We start from the raw sequence: 17,893 nt of genomic DNA on the forward strand, positions 1-17,893 counted from the left end.
GAGGCTGAGGGAGGAGAATCGCTTCAATCCGGGAAGTGGAGGTTGCAGTGAGCCGAGATCACACTACTGCACTTCAGCCTGGGCGATAGAGTGAGATTCCGTCTCAAAAAACAAAAAACAAAAGAAGGGTTACCTTGTGGAAGTTTCAGAACCAAGGGGCCTCTTGAGACCCCTAGTGAGAGACGTCCCAGCTGCTCCAAAAGGGATGAGGACAGTCAAATGCCCCATTTCTCCACACCCACCCAGCCCCCTCAGCCCCGGTCTGGCCAAGGCACCTCCTATACAGCCTTGTCAGCATCACACCAGGCTGCCGAAGGAAAGCCTGCTGTGACGCCAGCACTTCCATGGTGTCTAACGCTGGGGTCTCAGGTGTGACTTGGAGGTGGCTGGGATAGCTGACAGGTTCACCCATATCTGAGATCCAGCGTTTCTTTGTCTTTATGGGAAGTCCCCAGTCCCCTTTTGAATCTGATGAAAGCAATTGAACTTTCATCCTCTCACAAAACATCTTTTGGGTATAACTTCAAGCAGCTCGTGTACTCCCTGAAGCCCATTTTCCGGGTGACATGAAGACCTCCCATCTAGGAATGAGTCAGGGGGTCCAGGAGGGCCCTTGCCAGCCAAGGCTGGGAATTTGAGCGTGACAATGACTAGTGTCAGTAATGAAGATAAATCAATGATCAAAGCATGATCAGTGAGTCCACCCTGACCAAGAATGAGTCGATAAATTTATAAATGGCAGGGAAAAGAAAGGCCCCCTCCTTTTATTTATTTATTTATTTATTTTTTGTTGAGACATAGTCTCACTCTGTCGCCCAGGCTGGAGTGCAGTGGCACGATCTCGGCTCACTGCAACCTCTGCCTCCCAGGTTCAAGCGATTCTCCTGCCTCAGCCTCCCAAGTAGCTGAGATTACAGGTGCCCGCCACCATGCCTGGCTAATTTTTGTATTTTTAGTAGAGATGGGGTTTCACCATGTTGGCCAGGCTGGTCTCGAACTCCTGACCTCAGGTGATCTGCCCATCTTGGCCTCCCAAAGTGCTGGGATTGCAGGCGTGAGCCACCGTGCCCGGCTGAGAAAGCCCTTCTTTACAGTGGAATGCCAGCAGACACACGTAGAAGGAACAGTAGTGTTAGGAAGTGGCAATTTTGCAACCATCAGAGTAATATATGATTTAGGCAAGAGTCACGGTCATGGATGGATGTGGACTGTTGGGGCCAAGTTTAAGAAGGATGAGGTTATTTCAATGGCCTCAAAGTATCTTGCCACAAATGACTTATGACTTCCAAAGAAAAAAATGGTAACTTTGCAGTAGAAAACATGACCCTGGCCGGACGCGGTGGCTCACGCCTGTAATCCCAGCACTTTGGGAGGCCGAGGCGGGCGGATCACGAGGTCAGGAGATCGAGACCATCCTGGCTAACATGGTGAAACCCCGTCTCTACTAAAAATACAAAAAATTAGCTGGGTGTGGTGGCGGGCGCCTGTAGTCCCAGCTACTTGGGAGGCTGAGGCAGGAGAATGGCGTGAACCCGGGAGGCGGAGCTTGCAGTGAGCCTAGATTGCGCCACTGTACTCCAGCCTGGGCGACAGAGCCAGACTCTGTCTCAAAAAAAAAAAAAAGAAAACACGACCTTAACGAAGTGATCAAAGGTCACGTCACCAAACTGGGGTGAGCTGACATCAAGTGCCTGCCAGGACTCAAGGAGGGCACAGCATCTATTCTGTGTGTCCTGTCCCCAAAGACACAGTACCTAAATCAAATAAAGGAAACATCAACCAGACACAAATCCAGGAACAAGTGCAAATACCTCACTTGTCCTGTTCAAAATGCTAATATAAGAAAGACAAAGCAAGAAGCAAAGAATCGTTCAAAATAAAAGAACGTGGGCCAGGCGTGGTGACTCATGCCCGTAATCCCAGCACTTTGGGAGGCCGAGGCGGGCAGATCACCTGAGATCAGGAGTTCGAGACCAGCCTGGCCAACATGGTGAAACCCTGTCTCTACTAAAAATACAAAAATTAGCCGGGCATGGTGGTGGGCCCCTGTAATCCCAGCTGCTTTGGAGGCTGAGACAGGAGAATCACTTGAACCTGGGAGGCAGAGGTTGCAGTGAGCCAAGATTGCACCACTGCACTCCAGCCTGGGTGACAGAGTGAGACTCCATCTCAAACAAACACAAAATAAAAGAATGTAAAGAAACATGATGCCACATGCAATGATTGATCCTGTTTTGAAACAACATGCTGTGAAAACATTGGGAAAATTGGAAGAACGTGAGTGGGGGCTCTTCGTTAGATGATAGTTTTGTTTCAATGGTGATTTTTCTGCATGTAATGATTATTGAAGGTTATGGTGGCTGGATAAGAATTGAGGCCCTTCCCTTTGTCTCTTGTCCTCTCAGTGGCCACCTTGCTGGCAGAACAGGATCTGGGATCGACATCGGGCTTGACAGAGCCCTGTTCCTTATTCTCCCAGCCAGATGCCTCATGGTGACCCCAGAGTACATGGGGCTCCTGCCACTCTCCTGAGAATACCTTGTTCTCTCTTTTCACCACCCCTGCCAATGCCACCCATGCCCCAACCCCTTCTCCATCATTGAGGAATCTTGGCTTTCTCATGCATCCTGATGCCTGGCACAAAGTGTTCCTGACAAGGTGACAAAGGACACAACCCACAGTCCACCTTCCTGTGCTCACTGGTGTGGGAGGACATTGTCCAGCTGTGCGGATTCTTTACACCAAGAACCGATATGAATGAAGACATTTGGGGTCCTGCCTATTTCCTCATGAGACCCCATCACGGACACACCCAGACAATGTAGGTGCCCACAGCGGGGTAAAGCTGTCGACTTGCTCCTCTTAAACCTGACGAAGACGCCACCAGACCTTCCCATCTGCCTCACAGCACAGGGGACGGCTGTGAGTTCCCTTTACGCAGCTGAGATCTCAGGTTTCAAACCATGTGCTGGCTCCTAATTTGATGCAGGTAAATGCGTTTCAAACCCTTAGTGAGTCGGCCCCTGCGGTGTGTGCAGCCTCGATGAGACCAGATGAGGGAAGCTTGGATCTGGCCGGGCAGATGTCTTCCGAGACTATCCTTCTGCACAGACCGACAGCTGGGCTGCTATTGCGTTATCAGTTGGGCTCATCACACATGACCGATGAAGCCGGGGAGACATCATGTCAGTCACCATGTCCTGCAACGCTTCAATCTTCGTAGTTTGATGATTTCATTTCAGATCTCTGCATCTTCGCAGGAATCAGCTGGTGAACTCATATGTCTAAATACCTCTTCCCTGTTATCTTTCACTTTAATATGTAAGACCTCCCCAAATTGCCTTTATTTATGGATAAAACAGACCATTTCTCCCTCCTAACAGTAAACAGTGTTCGCTAAGAAATGAAATATTTTCAACGATGAATTTCAGCGATTTTCCATTTTCCTGGACCTAATTGAATGAGTAGATGCTTTATCAGCAATGGCTCATGACAAAATGGATGCGTGCTCCAAAATCGCAGCCATGCCAAATGCATTTTGCTTCTTTAATGTTTTCTGATCATTTCCAGAGCGGCTTTTGTCACGGGAAGCTCCATGGGTCATGAGTGACTCTTCTCTATAACTGAATTCTTGTCCCTCCCCAGGTTGGGGAGCAGCCTTGACAGGCTGCGATGTCCATTCTTTATAAAGTCGTATCCCAGCATTGGAAATTGGAAAGCAGAAGTCTTTAGGACACCACAGCTGGCTTGAACCTTTGGCCTTTTGAGGGTGTCCGTTGGCGTCCATCACCTACCACTTATGTTCTCACATTTCAAACCATGTGCTGGATTCCAACCCCACACGGTATCATTCTCTGAATCCGTGTTAACCCCAGCTGCACACAGATTAATTATGGATGATAAAGAGACTCTGGGCTAATGCTACAAAGAGCTCCAGGCTGAGCCGGACTCTCTGGGCAAACTTGTAGCATATTTAATGGAGAGGGTCAAGTTAGCACAGACTTTTATTTTGCCCTGGGTTTTGAGAAATTATTTTCACCAAGAAACAACTGTAGCCAAGCACAGCCTGGACAGAGAAGAGAGGCCAGGCCAGCAAGGGTGGCACAGGGTGCAGGAGGGGGCCCAGGGGTGGTGGAGCCGGGGTGCGCGGCGGGGCCATTGTCACTTGAGTTTTATTCAATGTCATGGTTCTACTTTTATTTCAGCTTCTTCCTTACATCGGTGGCTCATTTTGTAGTTGCAATTTTGTCTTCTTTTTCTTTTTTTTTGAGATGGAGTCTTGCTCTGTCGCCCTGGCTGGAGTACAGTGGCGTGATCTCAGCTCATTGCAACCTCCATCTCCTGGATTCAAGCGATTCTCCTGCCTCAGTCTCCCGAGTAGCTGGGATTACATGTGTGCGCCACCACGCCCAGCTAATTTTTGTATTTATTTATTTATTTATTAGTAGAGATGGGGTTTCACCATGTTGGCCAGGAAGGTCTCGAACTCCTGACCTGCCTCGGCCTCCCAGAGTACTGAGATTACAGGTGTGAGCCACCATGCCCGGCCTCAATTTTGTCTTGTTTTTCTTAAAGAGCCCCCTGTCAAGTTATTTAAGCTCCAGAAGAACCTGCAACTTTTACACCACCACAGAACTAAGAGGACCTTGACCTGTGTTTTGTAACTTATGGGGCTGGTATAAAGGGCTTCTGACGGTTTTATCCTGCTTCCAACAATTTGGTGGGGGTAGGAGAACAGGTTTCCTCTGGGAAGTGGTTGGGAGTGGGGTACAAGTGCTGCTTCTGCCCCCAACTCCTCTGAGCTGGCCAGAGGAATCCTTCAGCCTGAAGCTCCAGCTTCATGGCCCCCAACTGCAAGGGTCCAGGAATTCGCTCTCATGGTTGTGCGTATGTCTTTATATTTACCAATGTAAGATGTTTTATTGACAATAGGGAAAGTGTCTGTCTCTTCTTTCTAATTTCCCTCTATTGGGGGAGGGGAGGATCTGGAGGTTCCGGGTGCTGGCAGGGTCTAGGCAAGGGAAGTGGGTTTGCTGGTCATGTTTGTAGAGTTCTGGTGACTTCTGTAGAGAGCTGAGCTGCCGCTGGCCCCAGGCTGGCTTCTAGAGACACACCTGCACCCACTGGGAGGTCACCCTGGCGTGGCCGCAGAGCAGTGCTGGAGGGGAAAGCGTCTCACGGCCCAGGCCCTGGGTGTGTGTGGGCAGGGCAAGTGAAGTCTGAAATGAGTGGAGCTGAAGTTAGGCGGGAGAACATTCGACCTATCACCTGATGTGCGAGGTTGTGAGTGGGTGATTCAGTTCCCACAGAAGCTCTGGTCAGAAAGAAAGGTCTTTGCTTTCAGAAATATACTCCACATTGCAGAGGATTTGATCGCAAACACACCACACTACCCTCTGTGCACTTTCCTCTTTCAATGAGAATCATGGCAAAATAAAACTTAGCAGAGTTCCTGGGTTTGCAGAGCACCTGCATAAAAGCACATCTCTCTCTGAATAAAACATGCACACACATCCTAAGGCACTCGATCCCTTTCTTTTTTCTTTTCTTTTCTTTTTTTTTTCTTTTTTTTGAGATGGAGTCTTGCTCTGTCACCCAGGCTGGAGTGCAATGGTGCAATCTTGGCTCACTGCAACCTCCACCTCCTGGGCTCAAGTGATTCTCCTGCCTTAGCCTCCTGCGTAGCTGGGATTACAGGTGCCCACCACCAAGCCTGGCTAATTTTTGTATTTTTAGTAGATGCAGGGTTTTGCCATGTTGACCAGGCTGGCCTCAAACTCCTGATTTCAGGCAATCTGCCCACCTCAGCCTCCCAAAGTGCTGGGATTACAGGCGTGAGCCGCCGCGCCTGTCCCCGATCCCTTTTAGAGTGTGTGTTGCATCTTGTCTTGACACAATCTGGTAGCTCCAGACAACAGAAAACACAAGACTGCCCCAGTGCAGTGAAACAGTCTGGAGACACGGGGAGAACTTCTATGGTAGATCCATCAGTAACTCAAGGTATTGGGTGGGAGAGAAATTAGATTCCATAACTATGTAGCTCAATCCAGTGTAGTAACAGATGAAAAAATGCATCTGAATGCATCTGTTGCATATTCTTTTATTTCACATCACTTCTGTGTATAAATGTGTGTGTGTGTGTATATATATATATATATATATAAATTTTTTTTTAAATGGAGTCTTGCTCTGTCACCAGGCTGGAGTGCAATAGCATGATCTCAGCCCACTGCAACCTCTGCCTCCCGGGTTCGAGTGATTCTCTTGCCTCAGCCTCCTGAGTAGCTGGGATTACAGGTGCACACCACCATGCCCGGCCTAATTTGTGTATTTTTAGTAGAGATGGGGTTTTATTCTGTTGGCCAGGATGGTCTCGATCTCTTAACCTCATGATCGACCTGCCTCGGCCTCCCAAAGTGCTGGGACTACAGGCGTGAGCCACCGTGCCCGGCTAATTCTGTATATATATGTATATATATTTTTTCAGAATGATTGACTATTCCAGAATTAAATGTGATGAGAAGTATCCTTGTAGAAGCCAAAAGAATAAGCTGAAAGGCGTAAGGCTTTAAAATATCAAAATCCCTCTTCATATATCACGATAGAAACAAAAACTCTGATAGTCAGAATCATGAAAGAAACTGTTTTAATCCACCAATAATAATGAATTTCAATTACCCATGTTTTGGAGTAAAATCGAATTATCTTTCTATTCTCTTTACAGGAAAAAATTATAATTATAAAAGTATTGTCATGTTAGGAGGTGGTAAAACAGTATGTAACCCAAAACAGAGAAAAATGGTATTATAGAAATGGGTCAGGTAGTTAAGAAATAAAAACATCAGCACTTTCCTGTTTTGTGGTGTTTGCAATATTTGTGAGCTTTGTAACATTCGACTTGTGATTTTTTTCCTTCTCATTCTAATAAATATTCAGGTTGGTGTCTAGTTTTGTAGTTGCAATTTTGTCTTCTTTTTCTTTTTCTTTTCTTTTCTTTTCTTTTTCTTTTTCTTTCTTCTTTTTTTTTTTTTTTTTTGAGAGAGAGTCTCGTTCTGTTACCCAGGCTGGAGTGCAGTGGCGCGATCTCGGCTCACTGCAACCTCCGCCTCCCGGGTTCAAGTAATTCTCCTGCCTCAGTCTCCTAAGTAGCTGGGATTACAGGCGTGTGCCGCCACGTCTGGCTAATTGTTTTTGTATTTTTAGTAGGGACAGGGTTTCACCATGTTGGTCAGGCTAGTCTCGAACTCCTGACCTCATGATCCACCTGCGTCAGCCTCCCAAAGTGCTGGGATTACAGGCATGAGCCACTACACCCGGCCTTATTTTTCTTAAAGAGCCCCTGTCCAGTTGTGTAAGCTCCAGGCTCCTTGGCGCCTGGCTTCACCCCACCCTCTCAGCATCCCCTGCCCAGGGAATCCACTTTACTGGAGTTGGGGGTAGATTCCAACCAGGACGCTTTGCCTCCCTCCCATAGGGTGGGGTGGACCCTGTCCTCCTTCTAACCTTCGTGACCATGCAGAACAGCTGCCCCCATCCTTCAAGGACTGGCACCCACTTTTCACATGCCTCCCCTCATTTAATCCCCTTAATTTCACATCGCTTCTGTATATTTTCAGAATTATTGGTTAAGCCAAAATTGGATTATTGATCATTCCAATATTTCAGAATAATGAACACCACCCAGGTTGCCACAGAGAGATTTGAGGCAGGAGAGGTGAACACGCCCCAGCTTCCCAGCCAGTAAGTGGTCGTGCTGGGATGTGAACCCAGGGCTATGGCTCCCCTGCTAGCAGCCCTAGTGCCATTGTATTCTCCACTGCTGGTCACCAGCGATGACAGCAGCCTTGTCAATAGGAACAGAAACCTTTTATGTGCGCCCTCCCCTGTGCCCTGTGCCTTGCGTTGGACCACATTTCAGTCTCACAGCAGTGTTTGAAGATGGCTACACTGATTATCTTGTGTTACAGATAAGCAAATTGAGGCTAGGAGTGGCTAAGCAATACATTCACGATGGCACAGCTGATATGTAGTGAGAGTTCAGTTTTGAACTCAGGTCTGAGAGCCCCATTTTCATGACCCTGGCATCCCCAGGGAAGTCATCCCTGCCACCCCTGGATTGGTGCTGTCAGCCTTCCTGCGCAGAATGTTCCAGAATGTCGTCCCCTGCCTGGGAAAACTGGCCCTTTGAGTGGCTGACCAGCCCCCACTCCCAACCACTCTCCTTGGCTCTATTTGTAAAGTGAATTACTGCATTATGGGAGGAACAAGAAGGTTCTTTATCTCCACTTGGGCAAATCCATTAGGATTAGAGGCCCCTCTGAAGCCCCTCTGAGGGGGTGACGTAAGCCTGTCTTTGGTGATGTGCAGAGTGACAGCATGATAAGGAGTCCGGGCCCGTTTTAGTGGTGACAGGACATCCTCCCCCTGCAGCACCCAAGAATTAGCGGGCCTATCTCTCCATTTATCAAGGCCCTTTGGGGGATGAGGCAATTGGGCGGAGGAGTATTGCAGCCTCTCTGTCTCGGAGTCTGCGGAGCTGTTGCTTCCCGCCAGCTTGCCCAGGTCACACAGCTGCCCGGGATCCGCGGGGTCTGCGTGACTTCCCACAGTGAGAACCAACAGAAGGGTCTCCAACTGCCAGGCTTCGTGGCCCAGGTCCCTCCAGTGTCTGACCTGCATGGCCTGCCACCCTCTAGACAATGCCCAGACTTTTGCCCTGAAATACCATGAGGATGGGGATGCCATTATCTAGGAAGGGGACTGCCATGTCTGGGGAAAAATTCAAGGGTTCTGCCTGGCTCAGGCTCAGTCTGAGGTGCTAGGGAAGATGGCAGGTCCCAAAGATGATGCCCCCTGTATATCTCCCATTCCACCTGCTCTTCTTACAAAGTAAGGTCGACACTCTCCCTTTGAGAGGAAGAGTGACCCTGTCCCTGAGCTTGTGCAGACCTGTATGCTGACAGAGTATATGGCAGGAGTGACGCCCTGTGGCTCCTGAGTTGAGGGCTGAAAAGGCAATATGGCTTTCATTTGGCTCTCTCTTTCTTGGAATTCATCCTCCATGTTGTGAGGAAGCCCAAGCCACATGGAGAGGCCATGTGTGGTTCTGGCCAGCAGCCCTTGCCAGGCCCGCAGCTGACATCAGCCTCAACTGGCAGACATGTAGGTGAATGAGCCTTCAGGTGGTTCTGTCTCTAGCCTCTGAGCCACCCCAGCTGAGGCCCCAGATGTCATGGGGTGGAGAGAAACCATACCCACTGTGCCTGCTTGACCGGCAGAAGCCATGAGAGATAACAGATGATGATTGTTGTTTTGAGTGACTCCATCTTGGGGCAGTGTTATTCAAACAGAATAACCAGAACACATGCTGCTAATAAAGACATATCTGAGACTGAGTGATTTATGAAGGAAAGAGGTCTAATTGGCTCACAGTCCCACATGGCTGGGGAGGCCTCACAATCATGGCTGAAGGTGAACAAGGAGCAAAATCACGTCTTACATGGCAGTAGGCAAGACAGCATGTGTAGGGGAACTCCCCTTTATAAAACCATCAGATCTCAGGAGACTTATTCACAGTCACGAGAACAGCATGGGAAAGACCCACCCCTATGATTAAATTACCTCCCACCAGATCCCTCCCATGATAAGTGGGAATTATGGAAGCTACAGGAATTATGGGAATTACAATTCAAGATGAGATTTGGGTGGAGATACAGTCAAACCATATCACCGTTTGTGTGTGGAAGGCAGAATAGTGGCCCCCAAAAATGTCTTCATCCTAATCCCTGAAATTTGTGAACATGTTAGGTTACAGGACAAAGGGGAATTAAAGTCACAGATGGAATTAAGGCTAATAATCAGCAGGCCTCAAGATAGGGAGACCATCCTGAATCATCCAGCTTGGCCCAGTGTCATCACAGGGTCCTTAAAAGTGGAAAAGAGGGAGTAAGAGGAGAATCAGAGGGAGTTGTGATGGTGGAGGCATGGCACAGAAAGATGCAGTGTTGCTGGCTTGGAACATGGAGAAGGGGCACGAGCCAGGAAATGCTGGTGGCCTCCAGAAGCTGGAAAAGGCAAGGAAATGATTTGCACCCACAGGCTCCAGAAGGAACCTGGATTCAAGACCTGTGAGACCTGTCCTGACCTCTGGGACTGTAGAGTGATAAATGTCTGTTACTTTACGCTACCAAGTTTGTGGTGTTTTGTTGTAGCAGCAATAACAACTGACACAGCCTCTATGTGCTCTTGGGAATGAGAGAAGGAGATAGTATCAAAGAAAAAGAGGGCCTAGCTGCAGGAGAAAGGTCTTGCATAGGTGAGAGGGAATGGGGGCCAGGACCCCAGTCATAGCCATTTAATAGTAATGCCATCAGCATCATTGTTATCAGCATCATCACCACCATTGTCATCATCATTGTCACCATCATTACCACCATCATCATCATCATCACCATCATCATCATAATCACCATCGTCATCATTGTCATCATAATCACCATTATCATCATTGTCATCATCATCACCCACCACCACCATCATCATCATAATCATCACCATCATCATTGTCATCATCATCACCATTGTCATCATTTGTCATCATCATCACCACCACCATCATCGTCATCATCATAATCATCACCATCATCATTGTCATCATCACCATTATCATCATTGTCATCATCATCATCACCACCACCACCACCACCACCATCACCACCATCATCATCATTGTCATCATAATCACCATTATTATCATCATCACCACCACCACCACTACCATCATCATCATTATCATCATCATCACCACCACCATCATCGTCATCACTGTCATTATTATCATTGTGATTGTCACCATTGTTGTCATCATCTTCATTGTCATCATCATTATCAAGACTGTTCAGCAAAGACCCCAGGAGGTAGGGCCCCATCAGGAGACAGCATTTCCCCTGCAGGGATAGGTGGCCTCTAGCACTTAGTTCAACTCTTTCCTTTTCTGGGGATGGGGGTGCAGGAGGGAAAACCTAGGATCCCATCCAAACCCTCCACATTTTATCTCCTGCTTCATTTGCCTCTTTCTCTCCTGCCTTATTTGAGAGCTGATGTCCCTCCGACCTCTTTTAGAACACTGTTGACAGACAGCACAGGGCTGTAGGAACCCACTGGCCCTGGAGCCGACTGCCTGTGCTTGAATCCTGGCTCTAGCACCAATATTTGGGTAACCTTGGGTTATTTAACCTCTCTGTCCCTCAGTGTTCCCACCTCTAGAAGGAGATAAATGCTTCTGCCTCATAGGGGAGTTGTGACTTACACCTGGAATGAACTTTGGCCTATAATGGGTGTGTGACAAGTCTCCTCAGCATTGGACAGCTACACTGCTCTGCGCCCAAGACTGCCCTCGTCAGTGCTGGATGAATGAGGCCAGGAGGCGGGGGAAAGAATGGAGGCAGGTGCCGAAGCTTGGGTTTGGGGCAACATCAAGCTAAAGAGCCAGAAGGCAGGGCCGCATGATCCCAAACTCTACCAGAGGCTTCCTCTCCCTGACTCCAAAGTCCTTTAGCCCTGGGCAGGTAGAAAGAAGGCGGGGGCCGGAGATGGAGATTCCCGGTGGACAGTAATGGTACCTGGCCGCTACCATGGCTGGAGGTTGCCCCTCTGGCCTTGCCTGGGGACTGGTAGTCTCAAGACAGTGGAGAGAGGCTAAACTCCATCCTGCCCCTGGTAGAACCTGACACTGGACATCAGAGGCATCTTGGAAGGTGGTGTCTTCCCGGCCTGTTCCAGGGCAGGCATGTGAGACAACTTTGCCCAAGAATGCAAACACCTTCCTGGGTCCCTACCATGAGGGCTCGTGTTGTTTACCATAGTAGTTTGCAAACATAAACAAAATAATAATAAAATTGATGTATTATAGAAACTTTTCATTGAATGGAGTTTTTAATAGAAAACTTAGTTTGAAAAAAACAGACAGGCTGAGTGTGGTGGCTCACATCTGTAATCCCAGCAATTTGGGAGGCCGAGATGGGAGGATTGCTTGAGGCCAGGAGTTCAAGACCTGCCTGGACAACATAGCAAGACTTCATCTCTACAAAAAAATTAAAAATTAACCTGGTATGGTGGCATACATCTGTGGTCCCAGCTACTCGAGAGGCTGAGGTGGGAGGATTGCTTGAGCCTGGCAGTTCAAGGCTGCAGTGAGCTATGATCGCACTGCTGCCCTCCAGCCTGGGAGACTGGGTGAGACCCTGTCTCTAAATAAATAAGTAAATAAATAAATGGTCCTCCCAGTGGACACAGCCCTGGTTGGAAGGTGGGTTCTTGGCTGAGTTTCAACCCCGATCAACCAGGTGATGTTGGGAAGATGGTGAGATCTTTCTGAATCTCAGTGTCTCCTTCTGCAGAGACAGAGGAGCAAAATGGCACCACTACACAGCACTGCTCCCTGGGCTGTCAGGGGCAGGGTTCCTGGGTGGCGCCAGCCATGTGGGCTCATGTCCCCTGGCAATCTTGTGACGTCGTCTCCCATTTCCACCTGGACATTGCCCATCGGTCCCTCCGTGGGTGGAAGCTTCCCTGTGATGCTGGGGGTGCAGAGCATTCCTCCATGGTTCTGCCTGTGCCTGTGGGTGATGCCCTTGCTCAGCTGGGCTGGAAGTGGCCACTTGGCCGTACAAAGCACTCTCCATCTGGGATAGGATGACTTCACGGCCGCAGCTGGGTCTCCTGAGCCTCTCGGACCCTTCCTCAGAAGGCTCTCAGGGCTCTGCAGCTGGGCAGAGCCTGCATGATTCGTGGCACTGTCCCTTTCTGCCGTGATTTCTCTGCACCTCAGTCTTCCCATCTGTAAAGTGGGGATGCTGACAGCCCATGTGGTAGGGTGTTAGGAAAAGCAGGCAGAGAATGCCCGGGGAAAACCTGGCTGGCGGTTGACCCGCAGTGAGTCGTGGTGAGGGGCAGTGTTGACACTTGAGGAACAGTGCTGAGAGAGACCAGGCAGAGGTGAGGTTTTGAGACCAGGGAGATGTTCAGGGTGACTGGGGTGGTGGGTAGTGAGAAGGGGAGACTACAGTGTTGTTAGGGGCTTGGAAGTCTGAGCTAAAGAGCTTAGACTTCCTGTTGTAGCATGGAAGAGCTGGTTGTAGGGCTGAAGAGACAGAAACAGAGAAGGCAAGCAACGTAGCCAATGTCACATGGCCCGTTTTTTTGTTTTTTTTTTTGTTTTTTTTTTTTTTTGAGATGGAGTTTAGCTCTTGTTGCCGAGACTGGAGTGCAATGGCATGATCTCGGCTAGCTGCAACCTCCGCGTCCTGGGTTCAAGCAATTCTCCTGTCTCAGCCTCCCGTGTAGCTGGGATTACAGGCATGCGCTACCACGGCTGGCTAATTTTGTATTTCTAGTAGAGACGGGGTTTCTCCATGTTGGTCAGGCTGGTCTCAAACTCCTGATCTCAGGTGATCCACCCACCTCGGCCTCCCAAAGTGCTGGGATTACAGTCGTGAGCCACCACGCCCAGCCCACACTGCACTTTAGTGGCAAACTGGGATGAGGATGGGCATCCTGTTTCCCTACCTCTCAACAGTGTCTGAGCCTTGGGTGCAGCCTTGCAGATGAAACCCTGGGCTGAGAGTAGAGGCTGTAGTGCCCTTGACCTTGAGTGCAGGTGACATTTCCAAGCTGTCTTTAATTTGCCTTGAAATCAGGCACAAATCCTTTGCAAAACAGGAAACTCTCTCTTTGGGCCTGACATGAAATAGTATTGCTATTGAATTAAAGAGTTAGAGCTGTCTCAAAGGAGTGGCATATTGAAATAGCCGGTGGGGTCAGCCCAGCCTGGCTAAGCCTTTGATAGCACAGCTGATAATAGACCCCGGCCTATAAATACCGGGAATCAATCACGGGCTGGAGCTGCTGACAGCCTGCATGTTCACATATCATGGCAGATGGGCGGGAGGCAGGGGCGGCGATTTGTCTTGCCTTTCAGATGGATTTCCTGTTTTCTAGGGAGTGGGAAAGGACCCATCTGGTAATCAGATCGTGGCCAAGATCGCCTCCTCTGGGTCACTGGCCCCTGCTCCATGTGTCCCCTCGGCCATGTGGCCCCAGCATTGCGGCGGTCAGGCGGCCGGGCCTCTGAAAATGAGAGCCACACCAGGAGACCTCTCGCCCCGTGGAAGCTTCCGGAGGCTGGGGAGGCGGGGGCTCCTGCCTTTAATCTTCCTTTCTGCTTCTTTTCTGGGCACCTGGCTTTGCTCATAGGCATTTCATTATTATTTTTTTCTTCAAAGGCTCGTCTCAACTTGCACATGTATGTGCAAACTTCCACAAACACATGCACATATGTGTGTGCACACATGGGGTCCACAGCCTCCTTTGCAGGCCCTCCTGGGCTTCCCTGTCAACCCACACCTCCTCCTAGATGCGTCCTGATGCCTTAGCCAGGTGGAGTTCTCTGTAATATTATTTGTTCTGATCATTGCATTTTCACTGCTCCTGACTCTCAGTTTACAACATAGCCCAAGGCCAGCTACGGCTCTGAGCCACCTTTTTGTCTTGGGCAAGGTGTCCCAGAGCTGAAGGGTCCACATTCTCCTTGGCTCCGCCAGGAGTCTCTGTCCTTCCTCCCCCCTTACTTCCCCCCATCCCCAGGCATTCACAGAGTGGGTCCTTTGTGTGAGACCTTGGGCTGGTGGACACATGGGGCTCTTTCTTCCTGAGGAGCTGGTCGGGGGATGCGTCTATCCTGATCATATTTCAGGTGTCTTCTCTCCCCTGGCTCATGAAATCTCCTGTCCCCCACATTATGTCCAGACAGGGGTGGTAGCAGGCATCTCTCTCTTCCAGCCCAGAGGCCCACCCACCAGCCAAATGGGGCATTTAATTGGAAAGGGAGGCTGGCAGGCTGCCTGGAAATCCTGCAGAAAGGATTGGAGTGACCCGCTTTGAAAACTTTGCCGCATACCTTCCCCGCAGATTTCTGTTTCAAATATTTGAAGGGGTTCTTGGGACCATTTGAGAATTACACCCGGAGCCATGCAATGACAGATCCCCCCAAACCCTGGTGGGGCCTGTGTGGTGGTGCCGCCCAATCACTTGGTATAAATGGGGAAACGGAGGCAGATCAGAGGTGGAGAAAGAATTGAATTCAATTTGGTTCAGCACTCCAAATGTTGGTTGAAGGCTCTTTCTGTGAGAGACACACAAAATACTTACCTGAAAGCCCCTCCCCGCCAAATCCTGAAGTCACAGCTTCCTTAGGGACTTCAGCCAGAACTCTCCCCAATATTTCAGTCCTGCTGGATGATTCCTGAGCCTGCAGATTCCTGTTGGTGTGAGTCAGCAGGGTGGAGGGATGGGTGAAGGAAGGAGTTAGGGTCGGTGAGGGAGATTCATCCTAGAGGCCTCATGGGTTTATCTGCCAAGCAGATAAAGCCCCTCCTTTCAGAGCCAAAATCAGGGTTCATCAGGGCTGGAGTGAGGCCATGGAAGGCAGGATCAGCTGTGTGTGCAAGACAGACTGAGAGCAAGAGAAGAACTGGGGTGTGGAGGGGTGGCTGGGGGCAGCTGTCAGAAGGTCCAGGCCCTGAGGCCCAGGATGATCAGCTTCTCCTCTTCACAGAGACCACGGTGCTGGCATCTCATCATCAGGGGGCATGTGGCCAGTGGAAGCCATGCAACTTGGTAACCATGGGTGAGTGGCTGGACCTCCTCTAGCCCTGGTTTCTTCCTTGGCAGAGCAGGAATGACCAGAGTTGCTTTGCCAGGTACCTTGAGATGAAATGAGGTGTGAGGGCAGAGGGCCGCCCTGTGCTGCTCAGAGCTGGTCCATCAGTCCACAGGCTGTTTCCAGGGCCATATTCCAGCTCTGGCCTTTTCGAGTCATGGTGCTCTAGGAAAGTTTCTAAGCCTAGAGCCCCATGGGATACTAATGGGATAGTAACAGTCCTACCTCACAGGGCTGGGGCATGAAATTGGTTAATCCATATAGATAACCTGGAATAGTCCCTGACTGGTACACAAAGGGGGTTAAATTGAACTGGTGCTGTGATGGTGGTGGTGGTAGTGATAATGATGATGATGGTATGAGGAGAATGGTGGTGTTGATGGTGATAGTGTTGATGGTGGTGATAATGATGGTGGTAAACATGGTGGTGGTGATGATGATGATGGTCTTGATGATGATGGTGATGGTGGTGATGGTGATGATGATGGTGGTGGCAGTGGTGATGATGGTGATACTGGTGATGGTGATGGTGGTGATGGTGATGATGATTATGGTGGTGGCAGTGGTGGTGATGACAGTGATACTGGTGATGGTGATGATGGTGATGATGATGGTGATACTGGTGATGGTGATGGTGGTGATGGTGATGATGGTGATGATGATGGTGATACTGGTGATGGTGATGGTGATGATGGTGATGGTGATGATAATGATGATGATGGTGGTGGCAGTGGTGGTGATGATGGTGATACTGGTGATGGTGATGATGGTGATGGTGATGGTGATGATGATGGTGGTGGCAGTGGTGATGGTGATGGTGATGGTGGTGATGATGATACTGGTGATGGTGGTGATGGTGATGATGGTGATGATGATGATGGTGATGGTGGTGATGGTGATGATGATGGTGGTGGCAGTGGTGATGGTGATACTGGTGATGATGATGGTGATGGTGGTGATGGTGATGATGATGGTGGTGGCAGTGGTGATGATGATGGTGATGATGATGATGATGGGGTAGTGGTGGTGGTAGTGATTGTGATGACAATGGTGATGATGATGATATGGCAATAGTGGTGATGGTGATGGTGGTGATAATGATGAATAAATCGTCATCATTTAGCACTTGTTATATGCTTAGATCTGTCCCAGCCATGGGGATACCACAATGAACAAGACAAGTATGGTTCCTGCTCTCCTGAGAATCAGTACTACTGATGGCAATAGCCAGTGGGTAAGTTAACCGACCCATGAGCAAAGTAACGTTTCAAAGGGAGGAGCTGGAGAGTTGTGTGAAGTATGGGGCAGCCCAGTAGGCTCCTTGAAGGAGGTGACATGTGGATGAAGAGACGGGGGGAGCCACCATCATGAGGGGCAGAGAATTTATATTGGCTCAGATAACTAGGACATCTGGGGTTGCATCTAGCATTGGGAACAGGTGTTAAAGATGCCCTCTCGCTCCCCCTCTCTCCTCTCTGCCTCTCCTGACTACCTTTTGACTTCCATGGGACCCCGAATCAATGCCACTCTTACGGCTTCCAAGATCCGTTGTCCCGGGCTGGTTGTGTCCCCTCCCTGGAACTCAGTGGTCCCATCTGGAAAGTGTGATGGGGAATGCTAGCCAGACACCCCTGTGGTCCCTTCCATCTCTGGGGTCCCGAGTGCCTGGCCCTGTGCTGGCGCCCTTGTTGGGCCATGGAGTAACTGACAGTAAGCAGTGGGCATGAGGAGCACTTCCTGCCTCAGGGCCTGCAGGAGGGTGAACAGTTCACTTCACAGTAGGTCTCTGTGGCTTACCTGGGATGGAGCTGGCTCCAGGAGCAATTTCCCCTGGATGAAACAATCTTTGGAATCCACCGTATATCACTCGCCATGACGTCTTCTGTTTAAACAGCGGCAGCCGGCAGAGGGTGAGCGAGGAGGCCGTGCTGGGAGGAGGGCCCATGTCCCAGCCCCCAACCCCGGCCCCGGTGGAAGGCCCCGCTATGGGGGAAAGCAGGCATATGGAACCCATTTGGGAAATTCTTTCTGCATAAACCACTTTTTCCAGGTAAGACACATGCCCATATTGACTGGGAAAGATGCAATACCTCTTACACTTTGCCGGCTACATTTTTATGGCCCTTAATTAAACCCACGGTCTGCCGGGTTGGGAAATTGGACACTCTTTGTGCG

The sequence above is a fragment of the Pan paniscus genome, chromosome 9, assembly GCF_029289425.2.
Source record: "Pan paniscus chromosome 9, NHGRI_mPanPan1-v2.0_pri, whole genome shotgun sequence".
Lineage (NCBI taxonomy): Eukaryota > Metazoa > Chordata > Mammalia > Primates > Hominidae > Pan > Pan paniscus.